Source organism: Dermacentor andersoni, chromosome 6, assembly GCF_023375885.2.
Source record: "Dermacentor andersoni chromosome 6, qqDerAnde1_hic_scaffold, whole genome shotgun sequence".
In the NCBI taxonomy this organism is placed as follows: Eukaryota; Metazoa; Arthropoda; class Arachnida; order Ixodida; family Ixodidae; genus Dermacentor; species Dermacentor andersoni.
The window spans coordinates 125,616,369-125,641,069 of NC_092819.1; the positions used below are offsets into that span (position 1 = coordinate 125,616,369).

Consider the following 24,701-nt stretch of genomic DNA (forward strand, 5'->3'; position numbering starts at 1 on the left):
GTCACAATATATTTTAGCTTGGAGTATACATTTGCTGCTGAAACAGTTACTTAATTTACTGGCAATCGGATGGTGGCAGCATTGAGCAGCCATAGCATGCCGCATGCAAAACTGGAGAAAAAAAATTTAATACCTCGTATCAAGTAAACATTTACCTGTTGCACAAAAACAAAAGCACAAAAAAGGGTGCAGTGCAAGGACATAAGTGTGCGAAAGCAGATCACACCAATACAATTTTCGCCCACTTACTTTGGAAAAATCCTCCAGATCACTGAGACGCAGCCAGCTGTGGTTATTCAAGTCGTCCAGCAGATGCCCGAAGGAGCTGTCAATATGATGGAACAGTATGCTGACGATGCTTGACATTGCGGACGCGTGATGGCCGAACAAGGGCTTTAAATCCCACCATCTATTGGAGTAGGCAAGTCGGCGCAGACCCATCATGAGAGCTTCCTCTGCCGACACAGTGACTCCCTGGCTACTCCGGATTTCTTGTATGCGCAAGGCATCTTTGAGCATGTGGAGCTCATCCTTCTCAGATCGGAACAGCCTCCGAAATGTCTGCTCGTCCATAGCCGCAGCGTCCACGAAATCGGTGGACGACATCGTCTTCCTTTCCGTGGGCGCGTGGCGGGCGAGGAACAAATATTCTATATGCGTCCACGACAGATCAAGGTAAAGAGGCTGGTCGCAGAGCACACGGGCACGCTGTCGCCGCAAGGCGTCATGTCAAAATTTGCAAGAGACTCTAAATAAACAAAACACCGACCAGGACTGATTACGCTGCACGACGGATTACCCTTTGGTAAGCCTAACAAACGTATGTTTGGATTGCTTCGGCTCGGCCTCTGTCGTAACTTGAGCGCGTAGATAATCTGATAAATATTTTGCCTAGTGTCGACACACATCGTTTCCGTATACATTAACTGCTTTTAATAAAAATTTTTTAATGTACTTTACTTCACATCATTGATTTCATATTTTATAAAATCATAACGCAGCAACGATCAGACGTTGGTAGTGGGGCGAGCGCATGCGACCTCATTGCGGCTTGCGTTTGGGGCCGCTAACCTATAACATGTTTGTGCTTGCGTACGCAAACGCACTCAATCGCTAGGGGCCCCAACGCCTTGCGTCCCCTAAACTAAATCTCTCTAATGGGACGGAGGCAGGGGGGTCGTTGTACTTCGGCACCAACTGTGCATTTCCCGACCGGGTGCAAGGGGAACTTACGATCGCGGCTCGATCTCGTGCGTCATATATGGAGGAAAGCGGGAGGGAGGGAGGGGAGGAGTGGGCTTAGACCTGGCCTACGTACTTCTGTATATATATATATATATATATATATATATATATATATATATATATATATATATATGTTCAGTAACTCAGTAAACCGCAAACAAACGACCAAACACGCGTGCGCACACCCGCACATGCCAGCGCACACAAACATGACGAGTTGAGGGAACGACATGAATGGACGGACGGACCGAAAGAAAGAAGATACAAGGCAAATCGAAATTTGGGAAATTAACGGCTGTCGGATTAAGAAACATTATCTGCATTCCAGACACAGATCGATCCCTTCTTCCTTGAAAAAAGCCCCGTGTAATGCTCGACATGGCATGCCAATATGTATGCACCAAACGGGTTTTCCGACCGCTTCGCATTGCTACGTGACGCTCATACTAGCCTAGCCGGAGGTAATACGCACTTACCCGTAATTATGCCAGCACCCAAACAGGGTAATCGTTGCGAGCAGTCGGGCGCCGTGGCTTAGTTGGTTAAAGCGCCTGTCTAGTAAACAGGAGATCGTGAGTTCGAATCTCACCGGTGCCTTGCCGTGACTATGTATTGTTTTCATCGTGCGCACTTACTTTCTGCGCAACATTATACTTGGCCCTGCACTCCTTTAGGCCGCCACATATATTCTCTTTACTTTCTACAATTTGAGTGTGACTGAGATTAACAATGGCGTTTTTGACACTGAAAATATAGCAACTGTTTTGAAAAGAAAAAAGAAAAATGCCGCTTCCTAGAGCACCACCTTCTGCAGGCATGGTCCGTCTGATATTGTAAATATATCAGTTTGATTTCCGTGCCTAATGAACCACTCCCGTGTTTTCTCCCATAGAAGGCTACCTTCCCTCTTACAGGCTATTGGAAAGCAATACGTGTTAAGAGTGAAAGACAATGAGACAGATACACTAAGTAGAGGCAGCAGCACTGTTACCACTTCCCAATGACATAATTGTGGCACAATTTAGATAAGTTTTAAACGTACCCTCTTCATAAGATAGTTTCGGCTAGGCCAGGAAGCATTCTAGGCGGACATTTATACTTGATTTACGATAATGACACATCTATTTAATTATTTTCTGGAGACAACGTCTTTTCTTAACATTTCAGATCAAGTGGGGTCCATAGAATCGGGGTATCTGGTTGCCACTTGGTGATCATGTTCGTTAAGATACAGCCATTTGATGCGTACTATTGCATGTAAGGCAACACAGCGTCCAAATCATGCTCGGAAAGAAAAATACGCCCCTATTTGTATAAGGCTATGGATGACGCAATAATAAAGTTTTGCGTATAAATTGGGCAAGAAGGCTCAAACTATACTGATATGCGTTCGTTCTAAGAGCGCGTACCTAAAACCTGTATCGGAAGTCTGACTTCACAAAACAGAAATATTTACTTATCCCGGAGCTAGTGAAGCATAAAAATTTGGTTCGATGCTGATGGTGGCGCAGTCTAAACAACTGGTGCGCTAATGCGTCCAAGAAGACCTTGTCTTTCATCGATCTGAGCCACTGTTGACTTGTATTTATTGGTTCCATTTTAATTTCTTGAACCTTTTAACTATACTTTACGTGCATTTAGGAAGGCATTGGGTAAGGGGGAACTACAAGTATTTAAACCTAAAAGAAGTGTCAATCAAAAACATAAAGAAGGATCGAACTATCAATACAAATATTTACACAATGTAATCACACGCAACACCTCCCCAAGGTAGTCAACACAGAAAAGCACCCCTGCAATTAATACTAATGCCAGAAAGAAATACACGGGGGCACATACTTGTAAATAGTATGCAACGACAACTGCACTAACGCGAAAGCATTAAACGCGAACAAATCAATATCCACTGAAAATTACTGCAATGGAAGAGAAAAAGATTAAGAAAGAAGGAAAGAAAAATGAAGCTAGACTGGTAACAATTTCAGTCACCAAGGTAATTTGACTGAATAACTATCTAGTTTTTTGATGAACAGGTTCAGATTAGACATTTCGGAGAGGACGGCTTGCGGTTTAACGCAGTTTTGTTGAATACTATTGTTCGCAGAATACATATGCTGCCACGGTTGTAACTAGGAGGTAGTGCCAAAATACGTTTTTTTATGAAAATAACTAGAAAGAGGGCCACTTTAGTTTTTCTCTGCAACATTTCATTACAGCTACCTAACAGGGAGTTATCGAGTACAAATACCTATAAATAAGCGGAATTTAGAAAAAAATATAGTGGTGTAAGCGTAATATTTCGGAAGGGCAATTGTCTGCTAGAAATCAGCAATTTTGTTCGGGCAGGAGGATGGCATGAGGTGCCAATGATGAAACCATAGATAAGGCAGTACAAGGTGACATTCATTCATTCACAAAAATTTATTGGTGTCCTGAAGCCTGGTCTTTTCAGACCGAGGCAGGCCGCGTCCACGTCGGCACCGCCAGGTCGAGCCTTATTGCGTCATCGTGGACCCTCTGGACAGCCCGTAGGTGATCTTGATATGAAGAGCTTGATATCATCTTGTGCCAGTAAAGCCATTTTTCTTCGGGGTCGGCGAGAGTCGCGGGACAGCCCGCCAGTATGTGTCTGATGTCAATGATGCCATCGCACACGTTACATTCTTTCCTAATTTCTCTTTCGGGATGAATTTTATTTATAAATACGGAGTGGGGTACGTCCCGGTTTGCAGTAAACGTAGCGTGACTGCCTGAGCCCTATTCAATTTTACGTGTGGCAGTGGGAATTGCCTACGCCCCAAGTAGTTATATTTAGTGATGTCGTGGTAAGTTAGTAAGTTATCTTTATGCTCCCCGGAATGGTAGTGGGAGTCGGTTCGGTTCTGACCGGCACGGCAAGCAAGTCCTCGTGCCAGGTCGTTCGTCACTTCGCTGAGGTTGGGCCGAGCCTCATCCACTTGTCCCATATGTGCAGGAAACCATCGGATTTCGGTTTTGATAGTTTCGACCTTGTCGATAATTTTAGCCGCAGTCCCAGCTACATAGCCTTTGTCAAAGCTCTTAATTGCTGCTTTGGAATCGCTATAGATGAGAGACCATTTATGGATCCTGATGGCTAGAGCAATCGCGACTTGCTCCGCCACCATGGAATCCTTAGTGAAGATGGTGACGGCGTCCCGTACCACGCCCCGGCTGTCGACCATCACGGCGGTGTAGGCCTCTTTGCCTTTGACCCAGGCAGCGCCTACAAGGGCCGCCTGTTGTCCTAGCTGTCCAATTTCTTTCAACAAAGCTTTCGCTCTCGCTTTTCTCCTGCTAACATTGTGTTCCGGGTGAATATTTCTCGGGAGGGGGGTGGTTCTGATCGCGTCTCTAAGGTTCGCGCTCAATTCTACCTCGGATTGCTTCGGGTTCATCGATCTATTGGGGTCTGTCCCTATCGCTTTCAGTATAAGCCTGCCCGCTCGCGTTTTCGTCAGTCCTTCCTGCTGCGCCATCTGTTGCGCTTCCGGCATCTCTTCGATCATGTTGTGCACGCCTAGGTTCATGAGCTTCACGTTCAATGTGCTGATGGGTATACCAAGGGTAGGGTTGACTAACTTTGTGACCATAGTGTTGAGCTTGTTCAGCTCGGCCTGCGACCATTTAAATAGACCTGCCACGTAGGCGAAGTGACAGAGAGCGAAGGCGTGCACTAGCCTTAGAGCGCTGTCCTCACCCAGGCCTCTGTGTCTGTTGCTGATTCTCCTTAAGAACTTCATGACTTGGTCCATCTTGTTTGAAATGTGCTGAATAGCATTGAGGTTGGTACCTCCAGCTGCTATGTGGAAGCCTAAAACTCTAATCTTTTCCACCTGATTGATCGCGGATCCGTCGTGACAGCGTAAGATAATCTTGGTTTCCTTCCTCCCCGGGGACGAAGCCCCTGGGTCTTCGTACCCTGCGCAGATGTTTTAGGACGAAAAGCGCCGACTTTGCCGCCGAAAAGTTGAGCCCCATCTCGCCTAGCGTGCTTTCCACGGCGTGTATGCTCTCCTGCAGTCTGGTCTCCGTTTGGCCTACATTGCCGTTGGCGTTCCATATGGTTATGTCATCGGCGTATAATGCAAAGTCTATACCTTCTATACTCTCCTGTTTCCTCGCGACTCTGGTCATTTCTAGATTAAATAACATGGGCGAAAGTACGGCCCCTTGCGGGGTGCCCCTGTTTCCCAGGTTCATCACCTTCGATTTTAGTTCTCCTAGCGTGAGGCTCGCTTGCCTACCGCCCAGAAACGCCTTGACTACGCTGAATAGCCTCTCGCCCTACCCCAGCTCGGACAGGAGCTCGCGGTTGGCCTTGTGCTCTATGCGATCAAAAGCTTTTTCGACATCTAGTCCCAGAATCTCTCTCGCGTGCACCGGGCTAACGTGTATGAGCGGGTGTTTGATCAGGAGCATGGCGTCCTGAGTTGATAGTCCGGGGCGGAAACCGATCGCGTTATACGGGAGTATGTCATTTTGCTCGACGTATTTAGTGAGTCTGTTAAGAATAACGTGTTCAATAGCTTTACCCATGCACGATGTAAGCGAGATTGGACGTAGGTTATCCAGATGGAGCGGTTTACCCGGTTTTGGTATGAGGATGGTGTTGGCCATCTTCCATTCCTCCGGAGAGTCTCCCTTTCTCCACAACTCGGTGAAATGATCCGTCAAGAAAGTGATCGACTCATCGTCTAGATTCATTAAGACTTTATTGGTAATACCGTCGGGTCCAGCTGGCGATCTACTAGAGAGACCATGGAGGGCGGCCCGTACCTCACCCTCGGTGAAATCGCGGTCCATTTCCTCGCACGGTCCTCCCATGTACTCCACGCGTTCGTCGCTATCGCCCGTTTGTTTCCGAGGGAGATATTTGTCCGCGAGCTGTCTCATGACTACCTCCTGAGTCGTGTACTGCCTGACTTGATGTACTAGTTTTGTAATTGCCGTTAGAGTCGCTCTCGTTCAATAGATCTTTGAGGATGTTCCAACTGCCTCCATGTTTGATTCTGCCGTCTGCCAAGTGTCAAACTTCGTCCCACTGCTGTTTCACGAGCGTTCTCGAATGCTCCTTGATCTGTCTGTTTAGCAACGCTATCTTTTTCCTGAGCTTTCGGTTCAGTCTTTGCGTTTTCCATCATTGCAGGATGGATTGTTTGGCCTCGATCAGATGCGTGAGCCTACTGTCTATGCTCTATGTGTTTTCTTCGGTCTTAATTTCTTTAGTGGCCTTCCTGAGGTCCTCTTCGAGTTGGTTGATCCAGGTCTGGAAGGGCTGTCTGCCCGCTTCTATCGGTTCCGATTCTGGTCTCTTCGCTCTAACTTTCCTAAAATGGCCCCAGTCCGTGCACCGAGAGGTTCTAGTCCCTTGTTTCGGCATACCTATACCTATGTGTATGATATAGTGGTCGCTGCCTAGATCGGTGCCCGAGCTTTCCCAACCAGCTTCTTTCGAGTTGTTGACAAAAGTTAGGTCGGGTGTAGAGTCCCTGCAGGTGGACGTTCCACAGCGGGTGGGGAAAGCCGGATCGGTGATCAGGCACAGTCCCAGGTCCGTGGCAAGGTTCCATAACCCCTCACCTTTCTTTGTATTGCAAGCGTATCCCCACGCTTGGTAGGGGGCATTAAAGTCGCCTCTGATGATGAGCGGGGAGCTCTTTGCGACTGCGAGTGCCTTGTCGAAAAGTGCCCTAAAGCTTTATTTCTTGTAGGTGGGACTGTTATAAATGTTTAGGCAGAAGATACTCTGCGCCCTGCCCTTGTGCCTTTTGAGTACGACTTCTACTAGGATATACTCGATTTTACTCAATCCGAGATGTATATCGTGTTCGATAAAAGGTAGCTTTTTGTCAACGAGCGTGGCCAATCCCCTCCAGCAATCTTTTTTTCTACATACCGATTTGTACCCCGTTAGCTTTACTTCGTCCGCTAATGTTTCCTGCAGCATAAATACTTTTGGTTTGACCCCCATCGATCTAATTAATTGGCGCAGCGATGCCTTCTTGTTGAGGAATCCGCGACAATTCCGCTGCCACACGCTAAAACTGTGGGCGCTATCCATGATTATTGAATGGGTTAATTTTGCTGTTACCCGCGATCGATCTCTTTGGAGCGCCCCCTGACGTTCTGGAGAGCGATTTTACGCTTTCTGATTCTGACGGCAAGAATTCGTCGTCGTCGCATCTGGTTTCGAGTTTCTTAAATCGCTGTTCGGCCATTAACCTCCATTTCCATAGACTATCCACATTAAAGTTAGTTCTTTTCGTCGTCTCTCCAATTTCTTTGATTACCTCTTTCAGCTCGCTGAGGACTGAGAAAACCGAGTCAGTTTCGGGGCTTACTGCTCTTTTTTTTCGGGGAGGGGAGTTATGTCACTCGCTTGGTTCGTTGCTTTGACCTACTGGTCTGGCTATTGCTACGCTGGCAGGGCTCGGCTGTGCCTTCTTTTTCAGTTCTGCTACCTGTTTGGTCAGCTCTTCATTAGCTTTACGCAAAGAGTTTACCTCCCTAAACAACTGTTCTCTTCTGGCATCATTGCTTTCAGTCACCGCCGGCGTAGTGGCGTCACCGACAACTCTTACCGTACCTTTGACTTTATCTGCCCAGGGGGCACCAACTGTCGGCTTGGCACCAGGTGTTCCATCTTCTAAGCGCGCCTGCGCTCCTCCCGACTTGGAGCGGCTTCTCTCCCTCGTGGCCGATCGCGACCGGGCGCGTTTCCTTTGCACCTGCGCTCCTCCTAGGGTGCCTCGATCTTCGCTACTCCGTACAGGGTGGTGACACGTCCGGCAGCGCCGCCATTTTGTGTCGGAGCACGTAGCGGCGCGCAATCCCAGACGCCGCAAATTTAGGATCTGGGTTTGCTGATTGTAAAAAAGTTAGTCTTTTTTGCAGTTTTACGCGTGTGCGTATCATTCTGTTTACATCTCACCTCGAAAGCAGAGGTGAATTGAACGTTTGTAATAAACAGGTGCTAGAGTAAGCTTCGAGCCTCGCAGACCGCGAATACGTTTCGGTGCGTCTTCGCTTATTTCATGAAATTTTTCGAAATAAAATTCGCGCTTGTGGCCAAGACCAAACGTTTATGGAGCTACCATTCAAAATACAGGTGCGGACTGACGTAATCACCGCAATACGTTTTCAACTTCGTTGTAGGTCTCATAAGTCGTGAATTGCAAGATCAGCAAACAAGGGAAAAAAGGATAGAGACGGCAGCGTTAGCGATAACTGATTTTTTCGTGGAGGGAGGCATCATGCGTTCAAAATGTACCACGCAAAAGAACATGTGCGCTGTAAATGCAAGGTGTGGTGTACTTCCTTACACGGTGCCAAATTAATATAAATGCAGCCATCTAGGATAATTCTTGGGTCTCTTAAACAGACTCAGGCGCTCGGCTTGTGATTACTTCCTGCGCGAACGCTAAGCAGTGCAGAATATTTTGCTCGAAACCACACTCAACTGTTATGACGCTCAAAATGAACAAGAGCGACACTGACACATTTTTCAAAAAGAAAGAAAATGTTTGTTACCAATGCATAACTGCTTAAAACCACACGAAGACAGCCAGAGAATATATCAAATGACATCCCGTATACAGCTCACCAAAGCTTTCATCTGCCTGAAGCTTCATTGGCCACACATACAAACGTTGAGTGCATAGACTCAACAGGAATAGGAAGGAAGAAAAAAAGGGGAGAAGGAAAGGCAGGGAGGTTAACCAGTTTAGCTTAACCGGTTTTCTACCCTACACATGGGAGCGGGATGGGGGGGATGAAAGATGGAATAAGTTTATGTGCTCCTTAAGAGATGAAATAATTTCAGTTCAAGATAACACCTGCAACTCTCTTGCTGCCATACCCGTCCCCCTCATTGCTATTTGGTTGGCTCAGCCAGTGCAAATAAATGCGGAGCCGCAACGTCTCAAAACTCTCCAGGAGCTTTGTTATGACATTTTGATGCTACAACCAACGGTGATGAAACATTGTGCTCAAGCAGGCTTCTTAGTGTCTTGATTGGCTTGGTTAGACGGCAAATGTTTTTTTCTTCGGAAAATTTTTCGAACACAGTTCACATCAAGACACAAAGTTTAACACAACATGGCTTACGTATACAAGGTTCTCGCTATCATTCACGTATTCTTTCATGCTAACAAGAGCATGCTCGTCGGAAATGTCATCAGTTGTGAGGATTTCCACACGAACGGCAAGTGTAGGCAGAGCGATTGATTTAAGAAGCCGACGACCATCTTGCCGCATCCCCTCGAACTGGTCGTCATCAAAGTGAAGCTAAAAGAAAAAAAAAATGTTTTGTATGTTTGAGTCATGGGACTGTAGGTACGGAAGGATTGCACTGAGGATACGAAAGGCAAACTGCAAACCCTTTTTATCCCGCTTAAGTTGTGAAGTTGCCTAACTTCACGATAAAGTTAAATGTAAGCATGAAGGTCGCTTAAAGCGCGAATCCACTACATAAATAGAAAGCAAGACACTTACCTCGCAAATTCTTGAATTGTCCGTCGCTTTCCAACAGTCCCGTATTACTTGAATTTCCCACGTTTTTCTGCGTTCCAAGTCACGGGGAAACCGAAGGCACCTTCTCTGTTTCGCTGGTGCACAAATGTACGCAGCAGCCTGGCATGGTAGAGTTTGCCGACTATTAAACTGTGACACACGCTTCACTGCACATACTGAACCGTACAAGTCGCCTCAGAAAATATGACTGCGGCCTTGTGGAAGCAGCAAACACTACAGAACGCGACAACACAAGGCGCGCACACGTGCGTCCGTGTCAACCGTATAACGGCGGCGTGGCGCGGGCCTTGTCAAAAGGCGTCACCACGCTGAACGGCGGGAGGCGGCGCTGACATCGAGGCACCCTAGTTCCTCCCGACTTGGAGCGGCTTCTCTCCCTCGTGGCCAATCGTGACTGGGCGGTTTCCCTTCGGCGAGCTCGTACCACATAGGGTGTTTGAAATTTCTGCTTGCACGCCTTGTCTCCGGTGGGATGATCTCCTCCACAAAACTTGCACTTGGGCGTGCAAACGTGGGCCGCTCGTGGGTTAACGGCTTCACACCCTCGACACTGAACAGAGTCCGGCGTGCGGCACATGTCCGAGCGGTGTCCTACCCTACCACAAGTAAAGCACACATCAAATTGTTTCCTGTAGAGATAACATCTCAACAAGGTCGGCCCGTAGCGCACAAAGTTTGGCACTCTCAGTCTATCGAAGAGGGCGATGACTGAGCCCGACGTCTTGATGCGCTTGGCGGCCAAAGCGAGCGGGTCGCGCTCATGCACGATATTCCTTGTGATAGTGGACTGGGAGTCCCTGATGTCGACTCGTCTAATCACCCCTTTGCACGTGGCGGCGGGGCCGTCTCGTACGCATTGACTTCGTACTCCGTTTCCACGATTTTGAAGGACTTGATTCTCAGGTACCATGCCGCATGGTTTGGTTCAGGCGTGCTCACCACCACGATATTTTGTGTGAAGTTGGGGCACACCATGTCTTGACTTGCTTGCTCGGCCGTTAGGCCTGAAGCCTCGATTACTGCAGTTCCAATAGCGGTGGTACTTACTTTGCTCAAATTTAGTCCTCCTCGTGGCCTGATTACAATCTTCCGATGCTCCTCGGGCAGTCGGGACATCCTTGAGGCCTTGATTATACGATTCTTGATCGAGCCGTTGTTAGTGGCGGGTCCCTTGCTACCGCCGCTAGGGGCGTCTCCGCCGGACGCTTGCGAGGTACTTGGCGTCGCGTTGGCCGCGTTGCTGCTATTCTTTTCAGCACGGTATCGTCGTCCGGTAGCCACTTGCCAACCGAAATCTTCCTCGTTGTTGTCCTCTTCCTCTTCCATACGGGAGGGTGCCATGTCCGCCTGGTACGTTGGCCGGGAAGGCCTAATGGGCCCTGCTCCTCACTAGGGTTAGCTCCGCACGTAGTGGGATGAACAGAGAAACTAAAAAAAATTGTCAAATATTGGTTCCCACCTCGAAACTTCGTACCAGTCGAGTCTGGGCAACTTCACGAATCTGATGATGTGCTTGAAATCGTCGTACCTCGAAAAATCGGCCAGCGGAACATCGAAAAAGACGGAGCCGATGTGAGAGACGTGTCTGCTCTGTGCTCTTATTCTTCGTCTCACCATGGTGACGGGTTCCGTTTTTTTTAAGTTAGAGAAGCGCCGAGCCGCAGCAGTTTCGAGGAATGACTATTGAACACGGGTGAAGAGAAATGGCCGCATGAAGTGCGAAAGTACCTCTACCTCAAACGCGTGGACAGAAGGGAAGATGTCAAGAAAATTGGCCAACTAGCACAGGGCAACTGTGCTTGCAAGAGAGAAAAACAGAGACTAAATTGGATGGAAGGCAAGGAGACAGGAAATTCCACTAAAATTCACAAAAAATGCTAAGAAAGAAATGAGGAGGAAAATATATGTAATAAGACAAAAGGCAGTTACTTGCTATTTGAGGCTCGACATGGGAGTCTGAGGACTATAACACCGGATCGACTATGTGGTATAGGGTGAGGCCTGCGCGTGGTGCAAAAAAGATGGAAACTTCACTGCAGATCGTAATGTCCAGATATTTACGCAGGGAGACACGTAGGGCCGGTCCACCCAGTAGTCGCATGGACATTCAAATAAAGTTGAAGGATTAACTGATCAGTGCTCGTGATCAGTAAGAGACGATTAGAGTATTGGTGGATGAAAGGCGGGTGAGAGACTTACACAACCAGTAATTACAATTGTAATGGCAAAATATTGTGACAGATTATTTAAATACAAAGATGAGGTCTATATCCGATTTTCATATGGTCCTATAACCTCTTTTAACGAAGCAGGCTAGGAGAATGTTTGTCTCCAATCCAATTTAAAAGGGATGCTAAAATACATCGTCATCATCGTCTTAGGCGGTATTATAATAAACACACCCAGTTGGAACTCAAATGTGTAAAATTGGGACGTCCGCGTTTAGTTAAGGGGCTTCCTGAGGTAGAAATGAAACACGAATTATACTAAAAAACTAAAATCCACGAGAATTATACAGGACAACTAAAATTATTAGCCTTTACATTCATTATTAGGGGAAGATTGAATACGCGTCTATTGTTTCTGACAAACTAAAACAACATGCAGGCATTTAAGGTGGTCCAACTAAAATATGCTAGATTTATAACACTTTTACAATCGTCAGACTAACTCTGGCACTTAGTTTATAAACCCTAGCAGAACAAAAGCATCGCAGTCACCACGCAAAATTTAAACTACAATTTCTGTTCTAAGTACAACATAGTATGTTATTCCTGAGCCTGGAACCTTGCTTATCACTGGTGACGTCACTAACTATAATGAGCCAGCACTAAGATTCACTAACATAATATTCTCATATCTATCCTTCGGTAAATTTCGCTTTTCTCAAGCATGACTAACAAGTAAAATTGTATACATCTGTGATCCCTGCGCTCAGCGCAAAGAGCGATAAAAATCTGGAGGATTATTTTTTTACTGTGCCTGGCTGAATTGTTGCACTCTGCATTACTGCTGTGGTAATCTGGAATGGCGCTGCTTCTTTTTTTTTTGTCGCACTAGAATGTTTTATTTCACTCTGCTGGTGCTCGCACCGGTCTTTGAGTGCTATATATTCTTGTCTCTGCTGCTAAGGAAATCATTGGGCGTGCATAATTTCATCCGAATAAAGAAAATAAAGCGCTAAGGAGAAGGTAGCCCTGTGGCCAGCAGCAAATTGACGCATTCCCGTTCCTTGACTCGGAAGCATTTGCAAAGTGACAACCATGCTTCCAAACCGAGATCTCGGTGCGTGTTAATGCCGGCAATGTGGAGAGCAATATTTTTCTCCGAAGCCGAATCACGGCCAGGGGCCTATGAGGCCCTTCTGCCATAAAACGTATTCGCTACTCCAGAAAGATCGCTTTGGTCACATATCGTGCGACAGCGCTTTGAGGTATGTAGACTTACAGGTGTAAATAAAGCTAGAAAAATAAAAATCCGTGGATATTTTGTTCAAATGCGAGAAAAATGCTTCAGCTCTACGTCGCACCTCTTGGCGGTGCCGGATCCATATTGTAAACCGTGTTGAAGAAATTCAAACGTGTTGTTCTCGACTCACTCGCCATACGTCCAGCCTCATCTAGGAGCTAAGTAATACACGGAAAGTTCCACGAGCAGCCTGTCGCGAGGAAATTTGGATATATTGGGAGCTGCTTTCACATTCGTAGAAACACTTCTATGTAGCGCGTATTGAGCAGCTCGGATCTGAGCTGCATCGCGAGTCTTCTCATGTTACTCTACAACTGTCTGATTGACACTTTTCATCCGCTTATATTTTTTCGAAGCAGAATAAATAATTAAGGAATAGTATCTCATAGGGTGGAATAAAAAATAATTTGAGTATGTCTAAGGGCGACGGTAAATAACATTACTTTGCTTCTGTCCAAGTACGTGGCGTTTCTAATTTCTGAAGCCTGGCTGAGATTAGCTGCGACGCAATGTATAAACCATGTGCCCCCGCTAACGTTCTCGATGCTCTTCAGCGAACATCGCGGAACATCGCGGAACGTACATTTATAAAACCTACGGTGTTCGGCCATCAGTAGACGGACGGTGGAACACGGTAGGTCCTCGAATTGTAAATTGCACCCTGCTTGTAAACCGCTTGTTTTTTTGCTTCTTATGACAGGCTTAACAACAATCGGGTCCTTGGGATGATCCCATTTTTTTCACGTTTATTAAATAACGAGAGTTTTCTAAACCGGCAACACTGATGCCTTCAGTTAACATGCGTGGGTTTAGTGACCAGTTGCCCTTACTCGAAAAGGTCCCGTACACGTGACGCCTGCGGCAGAAATGATGTTCCACATCCGCCGCCAAGGCTTGTGAGTGGTGACACTGGCTAACACTCCCAGGTTTCTAGTAGGAAACGTAAATACCCAAGAAAGTGGATAGAAAAACGGCGCCGCAGTGGCTGAATTGGTTAGAGCATCGTCTATGCGGCGGATGTACTGCATCCTTTCTACCGCTTGCTTCTCGAGCAAACTACGTATGCCGGTGTCGGCCACTGGCAAATAAAAGCGCACGAGCTACCTGAAGGCATCAATGTTGCCTGATACGAGAACCTCGTAATACAATTATCGAGAAGAAAGGGAATCGAACGGCCCGATTTTTATAAACCATTTCATAAGAAGCCAATAAACAAAGACGCCAAAGACAAACTACGGGAAATTACTTCTAGGAGTAGTTTCTGCGTTCGAGCAAGGCCGTAGCAGACTTGTATACGGATGGATCCCACTCAATCAGCGCTGCAACGCGACGTCGTTACCTCTTGCCAGCGCTGCCTTGCATACTCGTACATAACCTCGAACATAGAGCCAGTGGACAGCGACTTGACAAACAAAAGTTTCGGATAATTGCATAAAAAAAATCCCTGCAAGCAAGTTGTCCATGGTCTATTAGACTGAGATATTACCTAGATATGCTTCTTCTTTTATTGATTGGCAATTACATTTTAAAGCTACCTAAATTCAGGGATCCGACACACGTTCGGTTGCAGTGACATTTCATTTCGACCACGTCACCACACGCCAGCCTTCACTGCAAAAATCCTTGTATGACTCTCTTCAGCGACATCTCAGAAAAAAAATAAAACAACATTATACCGAATGAATAAATATATATTCAATTTCGCTGTGAAAGGACTATTTTATAAAATAAAAGGCAGGTATCATTGTGCTTATGAAGGCTTCTCCTGTAGAAGTTTCACCGAAACATTGTTTCTACTAAAGATCATATAATACCAAACGATGACGAAGAAACACATATACGTATGCGAAAATACAGCGATTCACGGTTTAACTGTCTGTGCTGTTGCAAAAGTCGCCTCACTGCGGGTGTATTTAGACACTTCACATGATACCTACGACTAACAAAAATAACAAAACGACGTATTGTTGCATAAAAAGCTTTTATGTATCGTGTAAATAACTATTCTGAAGTAGTTTCTATCCAAGCAATTGCAATATATACATTTCAATTGATAACTGCCATGGTCATAATACTTATAGTTTAAAACAACGCAGGCATGTGAATAGAGCAGCTGGCAAAGATCATAACGCGCAGGAAAAACATGAATTTGTTTTGATGCTCGAAATAAAATTTAAGAGTGAATTAAAAAACCGTTCTTATTTAATAAGAAAGCGCGGGGGGGGATGACAATAAATACGGAGAGTACGAGTAAGAATAACAGAACTTATCTTGGAAAGAACAAGAAATATAATATTGACCAGATGTAAAATGCGTTATACAGCTACTAGAAGCAGTATGGAGCATGAACACCACACGTAATATTTGCGCACATGTTTACATTACTACAAAATATTATTTTTTGTGCAATATAAGCCGCTCAAGTGCGTTTACTTGAATGCACTTAGGGGTCAAGTTTTCTCTGGTTGCCCGAAACAAACCAAGGAACAGTTCCCTCGTGTAGTGTTTATTACTGAGATATAAATTATATAGACATTCCATCCGCATTCTTGCCGTCGTCGTCGCCGTGACATTCCGTAAGAAGTGCGAGGGTGATAACACCATCACCACGCATCGCATGCTGTAGGTGCGAGTGAAAGCGCCTGAGGGAAGCCGATGTTCGCGGCACACTCTGGCACGTGCGAAGAAAGGAAGCTGAGAGCAAATGCGCCGCCTTCCATTGCACGAAAGGTTGCGGGCGGATGGGACGGAGGTAGGCGGGAGGATCTGCTGCGGCAGCAACTGTGCATTTAGCGACCGCGAGCGCAAGGGGAACTGACTATCGCGGCTCGATCTCGCGCGCCGTATATGGAGAAAAGCGTTAGGTAAGCAGCGCGAGCGGAAGGGGAGGCGGGGGGGCTTAGACCTGGCCTACGTACTTTTCGAGGTCGCGCGCGTCTTATCGTGAAAGGGATGTGTAGACGACCGGTGCCATTGCGTGCGCTGTGTTCTCATCGCTCTTGCGTTGAAGCGATACTCCCTCACGAAGGTTACTGTGCTCGCCGTTGCTGCCGCGCTTGCTCACACCAGAATTTTGACAGCGAGTATCCGCGCTCATCAAGTGTGTTGTGTTCATGTTCGCTTATGTGCGCTTACACCATGCTTATTCGTTCAATTAGTATGCGAATGTTTCCAACTTTGAATGGGGGATAATTGTGCTACCCTTACTTCCCACAGCTGTGTACTAATGCACTATCACAATCGATGCTTCGCGTTTTGGGCGAAACTAGGGCTTTTTAATTTAGATATCGGTTCAAATGTTCCACTATAGCGCTTTTCACTGCGGTGGGTCATGCGGACTGGAACCGTTTGTGTTGACTGTGCAGCGGGCGTTACGTTAATAGCTCCGTGCAACCTGAGGGGGTACACATGATTGACTTACCAACAAACACTGATTTATACCGGAGTTGTTCTTCTGCATCTTCGTTAGGAGAAACAAAGCGGAATAAAGCATGGTCTTTGGTATGCTTTTAATAGAGATACTGGTCTACTGTTTTATACAAGCATGTTAACGCACGAATTATATATTATAAAAAGCATATTTGGAATCGCAGCAACACTTTGATTCGGCAATAACTGCCGGATGATGATGACTCTTTGCTTACGAATTATCGAATCGCATACTAAGCAAACGAAAACTAGAAGGTTGTTTTGGTTAAAAAATCTGTCTAGAAACAGTTGATTGTTTTAGGACTTGCCAAATGGTGAGCCTGATTTACGCTCCTCGAAGCCTTTCCCACAGGCCTTTTTAGACAACCACTGAACCATTACAGTTGTACGCTATGTGCCTAGGGTTGGTGACAATCGGAGAACGTAGTTAGGTAAGCGATTGAAACGGAAACTTTCCTGCGCTTTGAGAGCTTGACAAAGAGAGCTGGCATAATTGAGTAAGTGCGTATTGGCGTAATCCTCCGGCTAGGCTAGTATGTGCGTCACGTAGCAATGCGAAGCGCTCAGAAAACCCGTTTGGTCCATACATATTGTCACGTGGTGGTGACGTAGAAGAACACAGTAGCAATACTGTGAACGAGAAAACTAACTTTTATTGGGTGAACTTGTGCCCACAAAACAGGCTACACTTATAGCACAACGAAAGCGGCGAACACAGTCGGCGATCGTCGGAAAATCTGCCCAGCGGGTCAAGCGCGTCGGCTTTTATACAGCAGTCGTCGAATGTTCCAGACTAATCGCTGGGACCCACGCGTATTCCACAATGTTCTACGCCATTCGCGTCAGGCGATGAAATCAGATAACATAAGGTTCGGCGACAACAGACAGCCGGGTAGAATCATCGATAACTTTCCAGAAACGTCGGATACATGCAGGCGCGTCCGTCGCTGTGCGATTACAGTTGTTAAGCGGCGAAACGTGGTCGCCCGATAAAGATAAGTACACGTGTCATTACCCCCCTCTTAAAAAGCATCGCCCCGATGCTGCTAACAAACGAAAGTAACAAAGAAAAGCACTCGTAGCAAAGAAAACAACCAACTAAGGAAGTTCATCAGCGTCCGTAAAATGGTTTAAGGCGCACCACGTGGACCACTTCAGATCGTGCGCGGCGCCGCTGTGAGTGCGAAATGCCGTCTGGCACGACATCATAGTCTAGTGCGCCAATACGTCGGATGACCTTGTAGGGTCCGAAATAGCGTCGCAGCAGCTTCTCACTGAGTCCTCGCCGGCGTATCGGGGTCCATACCCAAACACGGTCGCCGGGCTGGTACTCGACGAAGCGTCGTCGGAGGTTGTAGTGTCGGCTGTCGGTACGCTGCTGGGTCTTGATCCGTAGGCGGGCGAGCTGTCGGGCTTCTTCGGCGCGCTGGAGATAGGTAGCGACGTCAAGATTCTCCTCGTCAGTGACGTGCGGCAGCATGGCGTCGAGCGTCGTCGTCGGGTTCCTGCCGTAAACCAACTTGAATGGAGTGATCTGTGTTGTTTCTTGCACCGCCGTGTTGTAGGCGAAGGTGACATACGGCAGGACCGCGTCCCACGTCTTGTCCTCGACGTCGACGTACATTGCTAGCATGTCGGCGAGGGTCTTATTCAGCCGCTCCGTAAGACCATTCGTCTGCGGATGGTAGGCCGTTGTCCTCCTGTGCCTTGTCTGACTGTAGTTCAGAATGGCTTGAGTGAGCTCCGCTGTAAAGGCCGTTCCTCTGTCGGTGATGAGGACTTCTGGAGCACCATGTCGCAACAGGATGTTCTCGACGAAAAATTTAGCCACTTCGGCTGCGCTGCCTTTCGGTAGAGCTTTAGTTTCAGCGAAGCGGGTGAGATAGTCCGTCGCCACGACAATCCACCTATTTCCGGAAGCTGATGTCGGAAACGGTCCCAACAAGTCCATCCCGATCTGCTGAAAAGGTCGGTAAGGAGGCTGGATCGGCTGTAGTAATCCCGCTGGTCTTGTCGGTGGTGTCTTGCGTCGCTGACAGTCGCGGCATGTCTTGACGTAACGGGCGACATCGGTGGTTAGGCGCGGCCAGTAATACCTTTCTTGTATCCTCGATAGCGTCCGGGAGAAACCGAGGTGCCCAGCGGTCGGATCGTCATGTAGGGCGTGCAGTACTTCTGGACGTAGCGCCGACGGAACAACAAGAAGGTGGTTGGCGCGGACTGGTGAGAAGTTCTTCTTCACGAGTAGGTTGTTTTGAAGCGTGAACGAAGATAATCCACGCTTAAATGCCCTTGGGACAACGTCGGTGTGCCCTTCCAAATACTCGATTAGGGCTTTTAGCTCAGAGTCTCCTCGTTGCTGTTCGGCGAAGTCTTCCGCGCTTATGATTCCAAGGAAGGCGTCGTCATCCTCGTCATCTTGCGGCGGCGGGTCAATGGGGGCGCGGGATAGGCAATCGGCATCTGAGTGTTTTCGTCCGGACTTGTAGGTTACAGTGATGTCGTATTCTTGTAGCCTGAGGCTCCACCGTGCCAGCCGTCCTGAGGGGTCTTTTAGGTTAGCTAGCCAACACAACGCGTGATGATCGCTGACCACCTTGAATGGCCTGCCATATAGGTAAGGGCGAAATTTCGCTGTGGCCCAAACGATGGCGAGGCATTCCTTTTCGGTTGTAGAATAATTGCCTTCTGCTTTTGACAATGATCGGCTAGCGTAAGCTATCACGTGTTCATGTCCATCTTTTCTCTGGACTAGGACGGCACCGAGGCCTAGGCTACTGGCGTCAGTGTGTATTTCGGTATCGGCGTGCTCGTCGAAGTGCGCAAGTACGGGCGGCGACTGCATGCGTCGTTTGAGTTCTTGAAATGCGTCGCCCTGTGGCGTTTCCCACTTGAACTCGACGTCACATTTAGTTAGCTGTGTCAGCGGCTCAGCGATGCGTGAAAAGTTCTTGACAAATCGCCTGTAGTAGGCACACATGCCAAGAAATCTACGCACTGCCTTCTTGTCGGTGGGCTCCGGGAACTTTGCAATGGCAGCTGTTTTCTGCGGGTCGGGGCGTACTCCGGATTTGCTGATGACGTGGCCTAGGAATAGAAGCTCATCGTAAGCGAAGCGGCACTTTTCTGGCTTCAGAGTGAGCCCTGATGACTTGATGGCCTCTAGTACTGTGGCAAGCCGCCTAAGGTGATCGTCAAAATTTTCGGCGAATACAACGACGTCATCCAAGTAAACGAGACAGGTCTGCCACTTCAATCCTGCTAAAACCGTGTCCATCACGCGCTGGAACGTTGCAGGCGCCGAGCACAGTCCAAATGGCATAACCTTGAACTCGTAGAGGCCGTCTGGGTTGATGAAGGCGGTCTTTTCACGATCTCTTTCGTCGACTTCTATTTGCCAATAGCCAGACTTGAGGCCCATCGAGGAGAAGTATTTAGCGTTGCAGAGCCGATCCAATGCGTCGTCTATCCGTGGGAGAGGGTATACGTCCTTCTTCGTGATCTTGTTCAGACGACGATAATCGACGCAGAAACGAAGGGTTCCGTCCTTTTTCTTCACCAGCACAACAGGAGATGCCCACGGGCTTTTCGACGGCTGGATGATGTCGTCGCGCAGCATTTCGTCGACTTGTTCTCTTATAGCTTCACGTTCTCGCGGCGAAACTCGGTAAGGGCTCTGGCGAAGTGGTCGAGCGTACTCCTCGGTGATTATGCGATGCTTGGCGACTGGTGTTTGTCGAATCCTCGATGACGTCGAAAAGCAGCCTTTGTATCGTCGGAGCAGACGTCTGAGCTGCTGTTGCTTAATCACGGGGAGACTTGGATTAATGTCGTAGTCTGGTTCGGCAACCATGGTCGTCGGGGTAGATGCGGCGGAATCCGAGAGGACAAACGCATTGCTGTTTTCCAGAATTTCCTCGATGTATGCGATCGTCGTGCCCTTGTTGATGTGCTTGTACTCTTGGCTGAAGTTTTTCAGCAACACTTTCGTGTTTCCTCCGTGCAGTCGAGCGATCCCTCTTGCGACGCAAATTTCACGGTCTAGCAGTAGACGTTGGTCGCCTTCGATGACACCTTCTAAGTCAGCGGGTGTTTCGGTGCCGACCGAAATAACAATGCTGGAGCGAGGCGGGATGCTCACCTGATCTTCGAGCACACTCAAGGCGTGGTGACTACGAGGATTCTCCGACGGTATCGCATGGTCTTCCGACAGAGTTATTGACTTCGACTTCAGGTCGATGACTGCGCCGTGTTGGTTGAGGAAGTCCATGCCGAGAATGACGTCTCGTGAACACTGTTGGAGGATAACGAAGGTGACAGGGTAAGTCCGGTCGTGAATGGTAATTCTTGCCGTGCACATTCCAGTCGGCGTTATGAGGTGTCCTCCGGCGGTACGAATTTGAGGGCCTTCCCACGTAGTCTTAACTTTCTTCCACTGGGCGGCGATGTGTCCACTCATGACGGAGTAATCAGCCCCTGTGTCGACTAAGGCGGTGACTGCGTGGCCGTCGAGAAGCACGTCGAGGTCGGTGGCTCTTTGTCTTGCATTACAGTTCGGTCTTGGCGTCGGATCACGACTGCGTCGCGTTGACTTGTGGCTGGTATGTGACGTCGTCAGGTCGTCTTTCGTCGTCGCATTCTTTCCTTCCAGACTTCGTCGGGACGGCGGCGTGTCGTTATGTCGTCGAGGTAGTTTCTTCGGCGTCTTCGTCGGCGGCGGAGGATCTTCGACAGTTCGACGGACAGCAACCGCACCTCCATCGGTTGCTGCTTTTAGTTTTCCGGATATGGGCTCGCTGACCGGCCCCGAGCTGGGCCAGTGTATGGTCGGCGCTGCGGCGACAGGTAGCGGCCTGGTGATGGTGAACGCGATGGTCGTCGAGAACTCCACTGAGTAGCCGCGAGGTAGTCAGCGATATCGCGAGGGCGTTCACCTTGCTGCGGGCGCGGAGCGTTGACGGCGAAACCTCGCAGTCCCATTTCCCGGTATGGACATCGTCGGTAGACGTGACCCGCTTCCCCGCAGTGGTAGCAGAGCGGGCGGTGGTCAGGAGCGCGCCAAACGTCGGTCTTCCTCGGGTAGCTCCGCTGGGCGACGGGTGGGCGCGCTGTCGGTGGCGGCGGCGCTGGTCGACGGAATTGCGGCGTTACAGGGCCCTGGCGCGGTCGCTGAGGAGGGCCTTGACGGCGTACGACGGCGGCGTAGGTCATCGCTTCGGGTTGGGGTTGCGGTAATTGAGGTTGCACCTCCGGAACTCCAAGCGACCGCTGAACCTCATCTTTGACGATGTCAGCGATCGAGGCCACTTGAGGCTGCGACGACGGGAAGATCTTCTGAAGCTCCTCTCGTACGACTGCCCTGATAGCCTCGCGCAGGTCTTCGGAGGCCAGTGATTGAACTCCGGCATAGTTTGTAGCGTTGGTGCGGCGGTCGAATTGCCGGTTTCACATCTCGAGTGTCTTCTCGATGCTAGTGGCCTCGCGAAGAAACTCGTCGACAGTCTTCGGTGGGTTTCGTACCATTCCGGCGAAAAGTTCCTCCTTAACACCACGCATTAGTAGCCGGACTTTCTTTTCCTCGGACATTTCCGGGTCGGCGTAGCGGAATAGGCGGCTCATTTCTTCTGTAAAAATCACGGTGGTCTCGTTGGGCAGCTGCACTCGGGTTTCCAGTAGTGCTTGGGCTCGTTCTCGGCGTACGACGCTTGTGAATGTCTGCAGGAAGCCACTTCGGAAAAGGTCCCAGGTCGTTAACGTGGCTTCTCTGTTCTCTTACCACGTCCTGGCAGCGTCTTCCAATGCGAAGAAGACATGTCGTAGCTTGTCGTCGCCTGCCCAGTTGTTAAACGTAGCAACCCTCTCATACGTTTCTAGCCAGCTTTCCGGGTCCTCAAATGTGGAACCGCGGAACGTCGGTGGTTCCCTGGGCTGCTGCAGCACGATGGGGGACGCTGGGGCTGCCATTGGGGTTGCCTTGGTCACAATCTTCTTGGTCTTCTCTGGTAGAAGTCCGTGCTCCGGGGGCAGCTGTTGAAGACGGCGGCTTGCTCGATGGTCCGGGACTACGTTGGTGTTCTCTTTGCGGTCCGGGCTTGGGTCACGGCTTTGTGGGGGCGTCCGGTACATGAACGCAAAGCACCTCCACCAGATGTCACGTGGTGGTGACGTAGAAGAACACAGTAGCAATACTGTGAACGAGAAAACTAACTTTTATTGGGCGAACTTGTGCCCACAAAACAGGCTACACTTATAGCACAACGAAAGCGGCGAACACAGTCGGCGATCGTCGGAAAATCTGCCCAGCGGGTCAAGCGCGTCGGCTTTTATACAGCAGTCGTCGAATGTTCCAGACTAATCGCTGGGACCCGCGCGTATTCCACAATGTTCTACGCCATTCGCGTCAGGCGATGAAATCAGATAACATAAGGTTCGGCGACAACAGACAGCCGGGTAGAATCATCGATAACTTTCCAGAAACGTCGGATACATGCAGGCGCGTCCGTCGCTGTGCGATTACAGTTGTTAAGCGGCGAAACGTGGTCGCCCGATAAAGATAAGTACACGTGTCAATATTGTCTTGCCATGTCGAGCATTACACGGGGGATTTTTCAAGGAAGAAGCTATCGATCTGAGCCTGGAATGCAGATAATGTGTGTTAATCCGACAGCCGTTAATTTCTCAAAATTCGATTTGCCTTGTATCTTCCTTCTTTCTGTCCGTCCGTCCATACATGTTGTCGACTCACCTCGTCATGTCTGTGTGCGCTGGCACGTTCGGGTGTGCGTGCGCGTGCGTGTTTGGTCGTTTGTTTGTGGCACACACACACACACACACACACACACACACACACACACACACACACACACACACACACACACACACACACATATATATATATATATATATATATATATATATATATATATCGAATTCACGCTCACAGACAAATGACCAAACACGCACCTTCGCGTGTACACAAACTTGACGAGGTGGCCTGACAATGACGAAACTCTTCAATGTGTGTCCTCGATAACGACTACATCTGTCAACGGAACGACATGTATGGACGGCGGGCAGAAAGCAGGAAGATACAAGGTCAATCGAATTTTGAGCCATTTTGGGCTGCCAAATCAGGAAAAATTACATGCATTCCAGGTACAGATCGATTCCTTCTTCCTTGAAGAGAGTCCGTGCTTAATGCTCGGCATGGAATGACAATATGTGCGCAACAAACTGGTTTTCTGAGCGCTCCACATTGCTACGTGACGCTGATACTAGCCTAGCTGGGGTATTACGGCAATACGCAATTACTCAATCATGCGAGGCACCCAAACTGGGTCATCGCAATGCGTCGCTGGCGCCGTGGCTTAGTTGGTTAAAGCGCCTGTCTAGTAAACAGGAGATCGTGAGTTCGAATCTCACCGGTGCCTTGTTGTGCGTATCTTTTGTTCTTTATCCTGCGCATTTACTTTCTGCACAAAATTCTACTTGCACTTGCTTTCCTTTCGGCTGCCAAATATATTCGATTTGTTTTTTGCAATGTCAGTGTGACCGGGATGAACAGTCGCGTTTTTGACAATGAAAAGAAAACCATTCTTTTGAAACAAAGAAAAGGGCTGCAGCTTCCTAGAGCACCGCTCCCTGAAGGCATGGTCCGTCTGACGTTGTAAATATATCAGTTTGATTTCCGCGCCTAATGAAGCACTCCTATGTTGTATCCCATAGATGGCTACTGTACCTCTTACAGGCCTTTGGAAAGCACTATGTTTTAAGAAGAGAAAGACAATGAGACAGATACACAAAAAAGTAGAGGCAGAAGCACCGCTGCCACTTCATGCCTGTGGCACAATTAGGCTACATTTTCAACGTCCGCTCCTTGCAATATTGTTTTCATTAGGCGATACAGCGTTCTAGGCGCACATTTGCATTAGATTTACTATGATACATCTATTTAATTATTTTCTGGCAACAAAATATTTTCTTGAAATTTCAGATCAACTTGGGGT

At 48.3% G+C, this 24,701-nt stretch overlaps 2 non-coding genes across 2 annotated transcripts; both read left to right on the forward strand.

The window, feature by feature from the left end:
* Positions 1–1,768: 1,768 nt before the first annotated feature.
* Positions 1,769–1,842, forward strand: TRNAT-AGU (transfer RNA threonine (anticodon AGU)). The gene has a single exon. It is a non-coding gene; the product is annotated as a tRNA-Thr (tRNA).
* Positions 1,843–24,051: 22,209 nt separating this feature from the next.
* On the forward strand, positions 24,052–24,125 carry TRNAT-AGU (transfer RNA threonine (anticodon AGU)). Its single transcript has one exon. It is a non-coding gene; the product is annotated as a tRNA-Thr (tRNA).
* The last annotated feature ends 576 nt before the right edge of the window (positions 24,126–24,701 follow it).